The sequence below is a fragment of the Bos javanicus genome, chromosome 28 (assembly GCF_032452875.1).
Source record: "Bos javanicus breed banteng chromosome 28, ARS-OSU_banteng_1.0, whole genome shotgun sequence".
In the NCBI taxonomy this organism is placed as follows: domain Eukaryota; kingdom Metazoa; phylum Chordata; class Mammalia; order Artiodactyla; family Bovidae; genus Bos; species Bos javanicus.
Genome location: NC_083895.1, coordinates 33,546,841 through 33,564,100, shown reverse-complemented (window position 1 = coordinate 33,564,100; position 17,260 = coordinate 33,546,841). Strand labels below are relative to the sequence as shown.

At 38.9% G+C, this 17,260-nt stretch overlaps 1 protein-coding gene and 1 long non-coding RNA gene across 4 annotated transcripts in view; both read right to left on the bottom strand.

Moving 5' to 3' along the window:
* Window positions 1-17,260, bottom strand: part of LRMDA (leucine rich melanocyte differentiation associated) — a 1,194,775-nt gene that overhangs the window by 242,200 nt on the left and 935,315 nt on the right. The window lies entirely within an intron of this gene.
* On the bottom strand, window positions 11,519-15,555 carry LOC133240659 (uncharacterized). The gene is made up of 2 exons (XR_009734290.1): window positions 13,039-15,555; window positions 11,519-12,853 (listed from the first exon to the last, which is right to left on the bottom strand). It is a non-coding gene; the product is annotated as an uncharacterized LOC133240659 (long non-coding RNA).

Genomic DNA, 17,260 nt, shown 5'->3' with positions numbered 1-17,260 from the left:
TAGTTCATTTCACCAAGCTGAGCCCATAAGTCTCCACAGTTGATGTGCTAGTTAGGAAACAAAGGGTCAAAAAGCAGCTGCTTACTTTCAGCAAAGAAGAGGTCATATTTCAGTTGTGGATTGCAGGATTTCACGTGTCAGTCACTCTTGACTCTTGGCCAAACCCTTTGGTGTCATCAGGAATAAAAAGCAACCCAGAGATATGTCAAATATCAATTTCCAATTACTTTCTTGCAACACATTTCTGCCACTTGGGAAAACTCCCAAGGGATCTGTTGCCTCTTATCAGCTTAGATTGGGTTTATCTTTCAGTCCAACAGGTAACACTCGGCAATGCCCTGTTTAGCCTCAATATTACAGTGTCCTCCTCTGACACTCAGGTTCTCTTGCGAAGTCTTCAATATTGGCTTACTCTGTCATCGGAGACCTGGCCCCAGTATGGAAGGCCTGCTATTATACCTTGAACCATATGTGTTGGGGCAGAATGGGGATAATGCCAATCCCAATCACTATGGTGAGCTATTGTCACTAAGGTTTCCCAAGACTTAATTTGCATTGAGATGTTGAATGCAGGAACAAGCCTCATGCAGGGCTTGTGTGTCTTCAGCTCAAGCCAAGCAGGGAAGAAACAAGAGAGTCTCTAAAAGTCTTCATTTTGATACTCAAAACACAGAACAACATTTCTACTCTCTCTGTCACAGAAGACAGGCCACAGACTAATTGAAAAAATCTTTGGTACTAGGGATGTTAAAACTGAGGATCTGCACAAAACCAGAAATCACATGTCCCCTTTATTACAAAGTAATGGAACAGAATTTGGAAAAACCAGGAAACATTTCTGGGTCCATAAATCAGCCCAGTTGGAGGGAAACGCAAATGGCCAGCACCTGGAATGAGCCTTGGTCTGGAGCGGGAGAGCAGCCTAAAGCCCTGAACTGTGGGGCCAAGGCTCCAGACTGTGCACTGTGATTAATGACTTGAGTGAAAGGTCTCAGTTGAAGCTGAACAATTAACTTGTTCTCTCCACATCTCAGATCTCTCCACAGCATAACTATGTCTTCCCTGATTGTTCCTATTTACCAAAACGCAAGCCAGTCTGGGAAGCTTCGAACATGTCATCATCAGACTGTTTCTGACAATCGGGAGAGCCCTGGTGTTTGTCAGGACTACTTTCGTCAAATCATCTGTTTCGACTCTGCATGCAAGCCTCAACCTTTCAGTTCCTTTTCAAGTTTAAGAACCATCCAAATGAGGCAATGGCATTGGCCTCGATCCGTTTAAAAAAAAAAAAAATGTCCAGAGCTCAGAGGATTGCAAATGGACAGCATATGGCCTGGCTTGTTTCTGGTCACTCCCCAAAAAGTTCTTAGGGAATTGAATGTCCATGAGATTAATGGTTCCCTCCTGTCTTGCCTTTATCCTCTGGAATAGGTTTCTCTAATCTCTTTCAGATCCTCTAAAGCATTTACATTAAACCAATCACTCCTCCTGAATCTACAACAGAGATTCTGATAAGACCTGTTAGAACCAAGGAAGTCTCCAAACCTCTCCCTGTTTCTCCAGGAAGTAAATCTGTAGATGGGAAAGAAAAGCAGGTGACCCAAGAATCTGATTCTGAACGTGTTAATACAAGTACCTAGGAGGAGTACCCCCATAGAATCCAGTTTCCTCATTTGACCTCCCCAAACCACTTCGTTTGTGAGAAAAGGGTCTACCAAAAGTGAGCGTGCCCCCCATTAGGTAGGATTGCAACAGTACTCAGTGCGTTGCCTAAGAACCTCCACCCCATGGACCTGCCATGGGGCTGACCCTTCACTTCCCCTTTAGCCAATCCCATTTCCCTCAGTGAAGGCACCCTGTCTCCAGATCAGATCAGATCAGATCAGTCACTCAGTCATGTCCAACTCTTTGAGACCCCATGAATCGCAGCACGCCAGGCCTCCCTGTCCATCACCAACTCCCAGAGTTCACTCAGACTCACGTCCATCGAGTCAGTGATGCCATCCAGCCATCTCATCCTCTGTCGTCCCCTTCTCCTCCTGCCCCCAATCCCTCCCAGCATCGGAGTCTTTTCCAATGAGTCAACTCTTCGCATGAGATGGCCAAAGTACTGGAGTTTCAGCTTTAGCATCATTCCTTCCAAAGAAATCCCAGGGCTCATCTCCTTCAGAATGGACTGGTTGGATCTCCTTGCAGTCGAAGGGACTCTCAAGAGTCTTCTCCAACACCACAGTTCAAAAGCATCAATTCTTCGGCGCTCAGCCTTCTTCACAGTCCAACTCTCACATCCATACATGACCACAGGAAAAACCATAGCCTTGATTAGACGAACCTTTGTTGGCAAAGTAATGTCTCTGCTTTTGAATATGCTATCTATGTTGGTCATAACTTTCCTTCCAAGGAAGACATCAAAAACAATAACATTAATAACAGAAGTGTCATCAGCCACAATAGCAGCACGCATGTATATAGCACTTACAATGGGCCAGAAACTCTTTAAAATAGTCTATTTATATCAACTCACAGGGTCCTCACAACAACCTTACAAATGTAGGAATTATTATATTACAGACAGGGCGATACAGAGTATCTTGCCCAAGGTCACAAAACCATCAAGTGGTAAAGTGAGGATTCAAACACTGGTCTCATTCTTAAAACTATCCTATAGTGCAACTACATTCTCCAGAGGTATGGTCCCCAGATACCACTGTAGATGAGGTTAGCAAGACAATCCTCTAGCATGACACCCCTGAGCAGTCAGGCCTGGTGAATCCTGTTTCTGCTACTCAGTGAGTAACCTCCAAAGAGTTCTGAGTCTCTGAGCCCTTGTTGGTCTCATCTGTGAAACTGGCATGATACAAAGAGCTGCCGTGTAGGGTTTTAATGAGGTTGGTGAGATAATGCTATACAGGACCTAGCACAGTACCTAAACATGGCAGCTGAGTAAAATGGAAGCTACAGAAATGCTTAGCACTAATCAGATCAGCTCATACTGACTAAAGGAGCTGGGGAAGATGAGACAGAAATAATCACAGCTTGGAATGTGAATATGAAATGCAGGTCAAAGTGGTAACCCCAAAGAGACTAGGATACTAAAAAGTACTGATGAGGAATATCTACCTTCTTGGCCTGACTCAATTTATGCAGCCTCTGGCTTGGCTTATTCCCATGAATGAAAAAATTCTAATTTTAAAATATATACAACATTAAGAAGGAATGAACAGATGTCCAGACTGGGATAATCAGAATCTTCTCCCTGAAATCCCTAGTCCAGAGGAAGAGCAAGGGCTCCTGCATGGCCCGTGTGGCTGCCCCAGAGTCAAGCTTGGAGCTGTATCCTTCATTCCACGTTTCCTACATGTTCTTGCCGACCCCTGACACATCACATTCTTTGCATCAATAAGGACTGGTGCCAGAACACACTAAATTGCCTTTGACTACATTTAACTGATCTAGTATTTTTTTATGATTCTTTCTTGTTGCACCATTTTTCACTTTTGACTTTACAATTCTCTGCTGACTTTAAATAAAGGTTTTGCCAGACTACCCAAGGTGGTTTTTAATAGAGATTTAGGGGCTAGGTTGTGTTGTGGTTTGGATTCAGATTCTCCTGTAGCAATAAGGGGAAATTAACTAGGTGGTTTCATCTCAAGTGCCCATTTATACTCAGAATGGACAGAGAGCTTATCTTCTTCCAAGCCTTGTAATCATGACACTACAAAGTGATATTCAAGAAAGAAAAAAAATTAGGTAGCAATAGCTTCCACACCACAAAACCACTACACAGTGTCCCTGTAAACCCAGATGACTGGTATAATATACAGGCAGCAGTGGGATCACTTGCTGAGTGACAGGGAGGAATCTGACCACATTGCGTCCTCTGCCAAAGATGATGCTTGCTCTCCTTAAGATGGGGAACTCAAATGACCCTACAGGAGTTACACGAGCTTGCCTCCTGACACTGCTCCCTCCTCCTTGCTATCCCCGGGCCCTGCTGCCTTCTGCCCAGATCAAACACTGGGAGCCAGCAGGCCTCAGTCACTGAAAAGGCGACATGACCGGCAAAGACCCCAAGTTGGATATGAAGTCAGTCTCCCAAACTAACATTTCTTTTTTAGAGAAGAATTACCTTGAGTTAATTACCTCTTGAAAATATAAAATCGATATGTCAGTAAGAGTTTGCTTTTGTCTCATTATTCATTATTATCCAATGCCTGCTCCATTACAAATGAAGAGAAATAAAAACATATGTTAAGTATTAAGAACTACAGCTTTAAAAATATCTGTGCACTCCTCACCAAGTTTAGAGATAAATAAACCTCTTGGGTTGTTTTTGTCTTTGCCTCTACCTACCACTGATGGTAAATGCAACTGAATTTGAGTTTTTAATTCTAGTGGTTTTCTTCATAGCTTTGCCACTTCTATAAGGACTCTTAAAATAGTGTTTTAATTTGCATTTTTGAACTTTAGGTAATGACAGTACACCATATCATTCAGTGAGCTGTTTTTCCTCCCAATTTTGTGCATTCATCCATGCTGAATATTACTCAACTTTACTTAATGAACCATTTGGGCTGTTTCCAATTTTCTTGTCTGTTTTTTGTTTTGTTTTCCTACTACAGAAAATGCTATGCATATAGTTCACATTGATTTGAATGTGTACAGTAGCTTTTCCTAGGTTAGAACTTGGGGAGTAGAATTGTTGGATCTTAAGAGTTTGCATATATTCAAATTCACCAGACAATAACAAATTGTTTTGCAAAGCAGATACACTGACTCACACTCACAAAAATAACTTGAGTTTCTGTTGCTCTACATCTTTACAGCAGTTGGTATTACCAGGCTGTTTACATTTTGCTGAGCCAGTGAATACAAAATGTATCTTACAGTTTTAATTTACATTTTCAAATTTAATTTTTTATAATTATTAAGCAATTTTTGGATAGTTTGAAAATTCCTTGTTCAAAAAGTATGAAATGCATGCAGCATTTGTAAAGGAGAGCTGAGATACTATGGCTACAGAGAAAGACATTGTGTACATAGATATAGAGGAGTCAATACCTCTCTGTCCAAATCTGCCATTCACACTTAAAGCTACAGTCCATGGGCTAAATCTGGCCTGTCACTTACTTTAGAAAACACAGTTTTACTGGGACACAGCCATGCCTGTTTCCTTACATATTGCCTACAAATACTTTCAGTCTACAACGGCAGACAAAGCTGAGTAGTTACAGCAAAGAGCATCCGGCCTCCAAAGCCTAAAACACTTACTACAGCGAAAGTTTCCCAACCCATAACTTAGACCATCTCTATTTGCAGGCACAGACACCTTCGACACCAGACACATTCCCCTGACTCTGTTCCTCCCAAATGCCCTTCCTCAGAAATGGCTTCATCTTCTACAAAAGTACTCAGGCCAAAAACCCGGGAGTCATCTCACACTCCTCCCTCTCACTCACCACTTAGGACTAGCTAGTGGATACCACTCATGGGCTCAACTTTCTCAACACCATTTCTGTGAAGACCTCTTCTCCACATCCCCCGCCAGCCTCTGCGCAAGCCTTACAATGACGTAGGCCACCCTCATCTCATGACCAAGCCCTTTGTGGGCCTCAGTTCACAGCACTTGTATACGTCATTGCATTTTGTCTGCTGTCTCCACCTAAACTGTAAGTTCCTTAAAAAAAAAAAGGCACCCTTGGCATTTCTGCACACAGTACAGTGGCTTGCACAGCAAACCCTTCATAGTAACTGAATCTCCTACAGGCTTCTGAGTCCTCAGAAACCACTGAGGGCCTGACAAGAGAAGGTCCTTGTGACTGCCATAACCCTAGTCAGCAGGGTTTGGAAACAGTCCCTGCTCTCTTAAATCTCATGGCTGAGAGGACCTGTGAAGAGACTCCTCATCGGTATCGTTTAACGTAGTGGTGCTCCAATTGCTGTGTACAGAAGAGTCATCAGAGCTCATTAATAATAACAGAAGCCAGAGAGTCACCCCAGGCTCACTGAATCAGAATCCCTGAAACATGTTCAAACATCTTTACCTTATGGACTTTCCTAGGAGGTTCCTACATAGGCTTGAGAGGAACATGTCTAGTAAGGAAGGCTTCCTGAAAACACTCCCTTAGTTCTACCCCATCCTACCACATTGTATGCAAAGGATAGCTAACAATATATGGGACTCCTCCCCAAGCCCTTTTGTTTGTGTATTGGAGCTTCCCTAAGCTTCTCCACTCCTCCACTCTCCTCCCTCCACTAGCTTAGAAGAAGCCTGATTTGAGGGGATAATTAATCGTATCCTTTTCTCAGGACTGAATTCTGATTTTCATTGAATGGGCTGCATTCCTGGTTAGTGATAAGGTCCACTCCCTTCATGGAGCATTCTTACTGCTCAACACACCTAAAATCAAGACTCTCTCGTTATATCCTGATACCACTCCCGTTTATGTATCATCCCTTCTGGTACCTGCCTGCAGGAAGAGGCGTGCAAACATTTGTACCATGTATATAAGAATGCTTATTTTAATTTTTACTGCCCTCTTCATTTCCAACATATTACAGATCATTTAATATGTAAAAACAAATGTTAATAGGAGGGTTAGACTAACCACAATACCAATAAGATGCTATTAGTATTTATTAGAGGTTTTTCTTATTAGGCTTAATTTTTTCCTAAATTGCATATGACCCATTATCATTATGCTTGGTGGATAATATAACAAAACAAAATTACCAGTCCATTTTACTCAAGGAGAAAGTCTAAGGTTCCTTGGGTTTTATAACACCAAGTATAGCGCAAATTTAAGGAATTTTTCCAATGCTCCACTTGGTGATTTTTAGGAGTCTATTTCCCCCAGAGGCATGTAAGTACTAAAATTGCACTGGATTGCGTTTTGCTCTCAGCGGGTGAGAAAGTGCATAGTCAATGGGTTATTTGCCATTCTTTATTTCCATTTTATGCAGTCACACAGAGGTATCTCTCAGGTGGTTGTTGAAGTTTACTAGACACTCAGGAGCCATCTCCTGCTTTCTCTAAATGGCATTTATAATCTATAACCAAAGGGGTCATCTATGATAGCCGTTGGTGCAGTACACTTAAACTCTGCTTGCATTAGGTCAGGTTACAGACATCAGATCTTTCGCTATGAGAGTTCAACAGAGGGAAAATTGCATCACATATCTAAACAATATTTATAGAACCACAAACAGCAAAACAAGGTCTAACACAAGTACTGCAAATGACAGAACATAGTATACGTGAAATCAGTATATAGGGGATAAAGACCTTCAGAATACACAGGTCCATAGTAACAAAGGGGCCACGAAAAAATCACCCAAGCGATTGTGTTGAACCTTTCTTTATCTGTCATAATAGCACTACATTCTGTAAATGCAGTATTGCTCTGCTTTCTTTCAACTGGATACCTCCAATTAACTATCATTTTCATGCTTCACTACTACTCTGATAATTGATGCTCATCACAGGATGTCTGAAATACTGAAAAAGTCAGAAGTGCTTTCTTGAACCATCAAGACACAGATTAAAATGTATTCAGTGTGGTTATTCTATTTTATTGGGGGGAGAGCTTGGAATGGAAGAAAGAACATAGGCTTCGGGGCAGACCTGGTCTGGATTTCATGAAGGACACTTATTAACACTGGGACCTTTGGTAAACTACACAGTATCTCTCTAAGCTTCAATTTCCTCATACATAAAATGGGAATAATATCCAGCTTTAGGAGACATTCCCATCATTAAATGAGACCACAAACACATGGAAAATACCAACACAGTCCCTGGCTTTAAAGAAATCACTCAATCGGAGCTCTTAATGTGGACATTTCCCTTCCCATTCCCAATCATCAGTAAGATATGCAAGATGCATGGACCTCTTTACTTTTTTCTATTCCTCTCTCTGAATATTTAATTCATATGAACAGCTCATTCTCCAAAAGTGGCAGAGTACAGTTTAGAATGGATTCCCAACACTGGACTATTTACATTGGAATAAAAGCAATATTTTCAAAGAAACTATTTGTTTATCACTGGCCTTGGGGAAATAAAATTTCAGTCTCCAAAATGGTAATAAATTACTCAAAGCTTGCATCTTCTTTGGATCCTTTATTATTTTCATTTTTATTATTACTACTTTTAAAATTATTTTATTTCATTATTTTGCATGATTAAATACTAGCACATTGTAATAAAAATTCAGATACTGAAAAAGCTAGTTTTTTGATCCTTCTACTTTTTTGCATTCTAATTTGGATCGTCCCCTGATGGTTGAAATAACTATTGTCTAAGTTTTTATGTCCATCCTTCCAAAACTGCTTCTATGCATTCATACACATGTATGTGCTTGAGTATACGTATGCATGATTTTGTGCTTTTAAATACTGAAATTTTGCCACAGTATACAAATATTTTGTATTCATATTGATTTTTGCTCAACTTTTAAAAATATTTTCATAATGTTCAATACCATGCTTTACCTTACATTAACCATTCCATTCTTGATGGGAACATCAGAAAGTAGAAACTTAAAAAAAAAAAAAAAAACAGTCAGAATGGCTGCGATCCAAAAGTCTACAAATAATAAATGCTGGAGAGGGTGTGGAGAAAAGGGAACCCTCTTACACTGTTGGTGGGAATGCAAACTAGTACAGCCACTATGGAGAACAGTGTGGAGATTCCTTAAAAAACTGGAAATAGAACTGCCTTATGATCCAGCAACCCCACTGCTGGGCATACACTGAGAAACCAGAAGGGAAAGAGACACGTGTACCCCAATGTTCATCGCAGCACTGTTTATAATAGCCAAGACATGGAAGCAACCTAGATGTCCATCAGCAGATGAATGGATAAGAAAGCAGTGGTACATATACACAATGGAGTATTACTCAGCCATTAAAAAGAATACATTTGAATCAGTTCTAATGAGGTGGATGAAACTGGAGCCTATTATACAGAGTGAAGTAAGCCAGAAGGAAAACATAAATACAGTATACTAACGCATATATGGAATTTAGAAAGATGGTAACAATAACCCGGTGTACGAGACAGCAAAGAGACACTGATGTATAGAACAGTCTTATGGACTCTGTGGGAGAGGGAGAGGGTGGGAAGATGTGGGAGAATGGCAATGAAACATGTAAAATATCATGTAGGAAACGAGTTGCCAGTCCAGGTTCGATGCATGATGCTGGATGCTTGGGGCTGGTGCACTGGGACGGCCAGAGGATGGTATGGGAGGAGGAGGAGGAGGGTTCGGGATGGGGAACACATGTATACCTGTGGCGGATTCATTTTGATATTTGGCAAAACTAATACAATTATGTAAAGTTTAAAATAAAATAAAATTGGAAGAATAAAAAAAAAAGCCAGTGACTTCTGTATATTAGCATTGTGCTGTGCTTAGTTACTTGGTCACGTCTAACTCTTTTGTGACATCATGCGTTGCAGCCCGTCAGGCTCCTCTGTCCGTGGGGATTCTCCAGGTAAGAATACTGAAGTGGGTTGCCATGCCCTCCTCCAGGGAATCTTCCCAACCCAGGGATCGAACCCAGGTCTCCTACATTGCAGGTGGATTCTTTACTATCTGAGCCACCAGGGAAGCCCAAGAACACTGGAGTGGGTAACCTGTCCCTTCTCCAGGAGATCTTCCCGACCCAAGAATCTAACTGGGGTCTCCTGCATTGCAGGTGACTTCTTTACCAGTTGAGCTACCAGGGAAGCCCATATTAGCATTAGATCTTATCACTGAATTCTCTCATTAGTCCTTCAGTCAGTTCACTTGCGTTTCCAACTGTTAAAGCCAATAAAATCACCTATAAACATGACAGTTTTACCATATGCTTTCCATTCTCATGCTTATTATTTCTTTCTCTTGTTCAATTGCATTGGCTACTATTTCCAATAAAATATTAAATAATAGTGGTGATCACATATATCTTATCCTTGCTTTAATGAGAATACCTCTTATGTTTACCAATTAAGTTTGATGTTGGCTTTTGGACCGAGATAGATGCAATTTATTATCTTTAGGAAATATACATCTATTTTTGTATCCTTTTCACCTTATAAAATTATGGCTTTTCTCTTTAGATCTATTAAAAAGATAAAATAAATGAAGGGATATCCTAATATTAAAACTTCAATGCATACTTAGAATATATCTTAATTGATCATAATATTTTACTCTTCTGTTTACGTGGCTGGATTTTTTTATAATTATTTTATTTAGGCTTTTTTGCATCCATATTCATAACCCAGATGAATAAAAATTATTATTCTCTGCAATTCTTATCAATTCTTCTATAAAGATTTTATGCTCTTTATAAAAATAATTTGGAAGTACTTATTTATCTATGCTCTGAAACAGTTTAAATAGACTTAGAATCATCACTGTGGTGTATAGGAGCCAGCTTGCACTGACTCACAAGATCAGATTGTGCATATTTCTTCAAAGTCCACATTAAGTAATATCACATATGCAGCTTAAAATCAGTCATGGTGGAAATATTCATGCCACAGAAACTGGCACTCTATACACATAGGGGCATACTTCAATGGCCTAGTGGTTTTCCCCACTTTCTTCAATTTAACCCTGAATTTTGCAATAAGGAGCTCATGATCTGAGCCACAGTCAGCTCCAGGTCTTGTTTTTGCTGACTGTATAGAGCTTCTCCATTTTCAGCTGCAAAGAATATAATCAATCTGATTTCAGTATTGACCATCTAGTGATGTCCATGTATAGAGTTGTCTCTTGTGCATTTGGAAGAGGGTGTTTGCTATGACCAGTGCATTCTCTAAGCAAAACTCTGGTGGACTTTTCCCTGTTTCATTTTGTACTCCAAGGGCAAACTTACCTGTTACTCCAGATATTTCTTGACTTCCTAGTTTTGCATTCCAATCCTCTATGATGAAAAAGGACATCTTTCTTTTTTTTTTTTTTGGTGTTAGTTCTAGAAGGTCTTATAGGCCTTCATAGAACTGATGAACTTCAGCTTCTTCAGCATTAGTGGTTGTGGCATAGAATTGGATTACTATGACGGGGAATGGTTTGCCTTGGAAATGAACCTAGATCACTCTATTGTTTTCGAGAATGCACTCAAGTACTGCGTTTTGGACTCTTTTGCTGATTGTGAGGGCTACTCCATTTTTTCTAAGTGATTCTTGCCCATAGTAGTAGATATAATGGTCATCTGAATTAAATTTGCCCAGTCCCATTCATTTTAGCTCATAGATTTCTAAAATTTCAATGTTCACTCTTGCCATCTCCTGCCTGACCATATCCAATTTACCTTGATTTATGGATGTAACACTCCAGGTTCCTATGTAATAGTGTTCTTTGAAGCACTGGACTTAAATTTCACCACCAGAAATATCCACAACTGAATGTCATTTCTGCTTTGGCCCAGTCTCTTCATTCTTTCTCAAACTACTTCTTTGCTCTTCCCCAGTAGCATATTGGACATGTACTGGCCAAGGGGGCTCATGTCTTTTTGTCTTTTCATACTGTTCATGGGGTTCTCAAGGCAAGAATAGTGGCGTGGTTTTACATTCCCTTCTCCAGTTGACCACAAATTGTCAGCAAGTTTGGAAAACTCAGCAGTGGCCACAGGACTGGAAAAGGCCAATTTTTATTCTACTCCCAAAGAAAGGCAAGGTCAAAAAATGTCCAAACTACTGTACAATTGTACTCATTTCACATGCTAGCAAGGTAATTCTCAAGATAGACTTCAACAGTATGTGAACTGAGAACTTTCAGATATACAAGCTGGATTTAGAAAAGGCAGATGAACTAGAGATCACAGAGAAAGCAAGCGAATTCCAGAAAAACATCTACTTCTCTTCATTGACTATGCTAAAGCCTTTTACTGTGTGGATCATAACAAACTGTGGAAAATTCTGAAAGAGATGGGAATACCAGACCACCTTTCTTGCTTCCTGAGAAACCCATATGCAGGTCAAGAAGCAACAGTTAGAGCCAAACATGGAACAACAGACTGGTTCCAAATTGAGAAAAGAGTATGCGAAGGCTGTATACTGTTACCCTGCTTATTTAACTTCTATGTACATCATGTGAAATGTCAGGATGCATGAAGCACAAGCTGGAATCAAAATTTCCAGGAGAACCATAAAACCTCAGATATGCAGATAGATACCACTCTAAAGGCAGAAAGCAAAAAGGAATTAAAGAGCCTCTTGATGAGGGTGAAAGAGGAAAGTAACAAACCTGGCTTAAAAGTCAATATTCAATAAACAAAGAACACAGCATCTGGTCCTACCACTTTATGGCAGATAGACACAGAAAAAATGGAAACAGTGACAAATTTTATTTTCTTGGGCTCAAAACCCCAGTGACTTCAGTCACAAAATTAAAAGATGCTTGCTCCTTGGAAGAAAAGCTATGACAACCCTAGAAAGCATATTAAAAAGCAGAGACATCATTTTGTGGACAAAGGTCCATATGTGAAAGCTATAGTTTTTCTGGTAATCATATATGGATGTGAGAGTTGGCCCATAAAGAATGCTGAGCACCGAAGAATTGATCCTTTCAAAGTGTGGTGTTGGAGAAGACTCTTGAGAGTCCCTTGGACTGCTAGGAGTCAAACCAGTCAATCCTAAAGGAAACCAACCCTGAATACTCATTGGAGGACTGATGCTGAAGCTCCAATATTTTGGCCACCTGATGCAAAGAGCTGACTCATTAGAAAAGACCCTGATGCTCGGAAAGATTGAAGGCAAGAGGAGAAGGGGATGACAGAGGACGACATGGTTGGATGGCATCACTGACTCAATGGACATGAGTTTGAGCAAACTCCTGGAGATGTTGAAGGACAGGGAAGCCTGGTGTGCTGCAGTTCATGTCTGACTCTGTAAAGAGTCAGACACAACTGATGGTCAACAACCTGGGAAAGACTGAGGGCAGGAGGAGAAGGTGGTGACAGAGGATGAGATGGCTGGATGGCATCACTGACTCAAGGGACGTGAGTCTGAGCAAACTTCCACGAGGTAGTGAAGGACAGGGAAACCTGGTGTGTTGCAGTCCATAGGGTCACAAAGAGTGGGACAGGACTTAGTGATTGAACAACAACAACAATACATGTGAGGGGAGAGGTGTTTGTTTTGTATGTATTTTTTGTGTGTGCACGTGTATGAGTTCACAGAGACTCAGTTGTTAAATACTTAGAAGATACTGAGTAGTGCTCTTTTAATGTTTGATCAAATTTCCCTGTAAAATTAACTAAACTTGGTACTTTTTGGGGGGTGGTGATAGGTCCTTAAAATTTGAATTAAATTTTATTTAATTTAGAAATCAATATGCTTCAATTTTCATCTCTTCTGGAGTCAGTTTTGGGGAATTATACATTTCTAGAAAATTTCCACTTGGTCTAGATTTTCAGACATTTGCACAGGATTGAGCAAAGTTAGTTCTCATGATTCCTTCAATTTTCTATTCTTTTTGTGGCTTTTAATTTTTTATCTACATATAAGCAAATGTATATTTGCATTGTTTAATTTCCTTGAATATTTTAGTGACTTCTAAAATTTATCTTTTGTTTTATTCATTGTACTGTTTATTACAGTATTACTACATATTTACATACTTCTTACTGTTCATTAACTTTAAAAATTCATTTCTCCCTCTTTCAGTCTACTTAGCTGAGTGCTTGTGTCAGACGCTTATCTTTTAGACTTTTACCCTTTTTACAAAAATACATGTACTTAAAGCTGTTTTCTACTGAGAATGGTCTTAGATCTATCTCATAGGTTCTTACAGGTAATGATTTCATCATCATATTTCTCTGGCTATTCTATAGTTTGAACTTGTATATTAAGTTTGACTTCAGATTTAGTAGTGTTAGAAAATTTTTGGATGAAAGGGCTTTTATAATCTGATTTTCTTATTAATTTATAGTTTTAATACATTGTGCCCATAGTTTTTTGTACTACCTCTTCCCTGGAACTTACTGAAATTTTGCTTATGAGCAATTATATTACTGTGGAAGACTACAATTGACCAAAGTGGTCAGAGCACTATTTTGTGTACCACAAGCTCTTCTAGAATTTTGCCACACCTCATCAAGAGGCAGAATTTATTTTTTCTTCCCTTAAACTTGAGCAGGTTTTCTGTGACTATCTTGATGAACAGAATGTAGCTAAAATAATGCTACATGACTTTGAAGACATAAATTGTAAAAGATGATATGGCTTTTGCCTGACTCTTACTCTCTCATAATTTCTTTTGCTCTTCAAACTTAACCATTACAAGGAGGTGTTCCAAGGCCTAACTAGGCTACAAAGGAAGACCACACAAAGGAGAACTTAGGTGCCCGGTAGACAGTAATTATCATCTGCCAAGTAAGTGAGTACACGAGTTTTCAGATGATTCCAGCTCCCAGACTTCAAGCCTGCTATGAGGTACCGGACATTATAGAGCAGAGATAAATCATTCCTGTTGTCCTCTCTTGGAATTCCTCACCTGCAGAATCTGTGAACATAATAGACAATAGTCTTGTGCCACTAAATGACTCCTCTGACTCATTTAAGGCTCTTATGTTTGAATATTTTGTGATATTTAGATCGTAGCCACTGCTCTCTTTCTGTACCAGCCTTTTTTTAACTTTTCTGAATTAATTTGTTTTTCTCTCTATAACATAGAGAATTAGATCTTTATGATCCAATCTGAAAATCTTTTAAATAGATTAATCAAGCACATTTATATTTTTTCCTGTTGCAGACATGATGGGCCTTAATTCTAACATGTTATATTTTATAAAAGTGAAACTAAGTTGTGACAAGCATCTTCTGCTTTGCAAATCCTAAAATATTTAATATCTGGTCTGTTACAGAAAAAGTGTGTTAATCCTTGATGTAAATCATAATATTGGCTGCAAACAATGCTGTATTCACTGCTATCTTTATTGTTCTCACTTTTGCTTTTGTTGCTGCTATAGTACATCCTATCACTTTGACTAGTATCTCGAGGGAAATATAGAATATTCCTTACCTGCCTCTTCAGGGACTCTAATGAGAATATTTTCAGTCCTTTATTCTCTCTGCAGATTGCTGTAGGTTTCTGAGATAATCTTTGTCAAGTTGGGGAAATTACCATCTATTCCCTGTTTGCTAAGAGATATGTGCCAAAATGGTTATTAAATTAATAGGTCTCTCCCTTCCTTCCTCCCTTCCTTCCTTCCTTCCTTCCCTCCTTCACTCCTTCCTTCTTTCCTTCTTTGTTTGCTTTATTCCTTCCTTCCCTTTCTTTTGCATCTATTATCATGATCATACGCAATCTATTTTCCCTTTTAATATTCCAATAAGACAACCTTACTGATACATTCTAATAGTAAACTATCCTTTTAATTATGAGGTAAGTGTTGCTTGGTCATAAGTAGTATTTTTTAATACTACTTATCATTAACAATAATATATATAACATATATTATAATATATTATCTATATTATAATATTATAATTAATTATAATATATTATTATATATATTATAATATAAACAATTAAATTTTATTGTTAATGTCTCATTGAGGATTCTTTTACACACATTTGTAAAAGAGATTGACCTACAGTTTCATTTATGACTCAATTTATAGATAGCTTTTGGGATTATTCCATATATTTTTTTTATAAAGAATGTTCATTCTGTTTGCTGTTTAACAAGATGTACATATTGTGAAGTTTATTGTCCATTACTTGTAATTTTCTATGGAAAATATACTAAAGATTTCATCTGTGATTGTAATTGTCAGTTTTATCTAATATTTCTAGATGTTTTTGCCTCATGTATTTCAACATGTTAATACCATGTTGTTCCATGCATTGAGACTCACAATTGTTACAGCTTCCCATTAAATCTTCTTACTTATATAAAATACCCCTCTTCATCGTTTCAATAATTGTCTTCAGCGCTATTTTGTGATATTAACATTGTTATTCCTGGGTTATTATCATGTATCAACTTTTGGGGTTTTGTGGGGTTTTTTTGAAATTCCAGTATTTTTCAAGTGTCCTATGTCATTTTATTGTATATATCTTTTAAAAAAAAGCATTTTATTTTATATTCCCTTTTTTTAAAAACCAAATCTATGAGTACTCTGTCATTTAATTGACCCATCCCCACTCACTATGGCTATTACATTTGTGCCAACTCTTGTGATCTTACTTATTCTTCCAGTCACTCATACTTAACTGCTCTGGCTTGGAGCCAGCTTTGTTGAGCTGTTCCTGAACTAAAGATGGGGCAGGCATATGAACAGGCTGACCTGTGTGCCTACCCACTGCAGAGACCTATCTTGTTTGTTGCTATGAAACTTCCAGTGGTTCCCTGTGCTTAGCGAGTTCCTGGAGCTAGTCTTATATTTCAAAGCTCTCTTGCATTTATTGCTGTGATTAACCCTTTCAATTATATCCATTTACACAAAGTCTACATAGTTTCTGATCAACAACAGTATTGCTTCTTGTTTTCAGTTAGTTGTTGGTTAGAGTTTTTTAAATTCCCACATAGGGAGTAGTATAAAGTAGTACAATATCATTTCCACCATATTTGCTAACACCTTAAAATTACTTCCTGCCTCAGTCACAGTAAATGGCCTACAAGATGCTACAGGTTCTGACCTCTGATTCTGTTCTGTCTTCATCTCCAGTCCCTGCAATCCACCTTTCCCTGTTGGATTACTTTACTCAGCCACACTGGCTCATGAAGCTCTATTTCGTGTATACCAGGCATGCTCCTATCTCAAGACCTTGCACTTACTTTCTTCTGCCTGAATAATTTTCCTCTCAGATATTCTCAAGTCCCCAGCTCTCACCGTAAAGTTGTTACTTCAATGCCACTTCTTCAGTGATGGCTTCTCTGCTATCAAGTCTCAAATTACCAATACATACTCCCTTATCTCCTTTGCCTGATTTTCTTTTCATCATATACTTAACTCTAACAAATTCAGGGGTAGGCAGGGGGAGCTTTTCTTTCTTTTTTTTTTTTTTTAATCTTAGTTATTGTCAACTACAAATTGGCATTTGCCAAGAGCATTGCCAGTGACTGAACAACAAGGGCATTTTGCCATCTACCTCTGTGGAGACTGTGCTGCTGCACTGAGGACCTTTAACACCCCCTGAGGGAGTTCAGGGTGGAGTGAAGCAATCTGTGCTCCAGAACTGTGGAACAGGTTATTAGATAGTCAGATAATTTCAGGAGCTGATTTCATGATCCCAATCCCAATCTCTTCATATCTAAA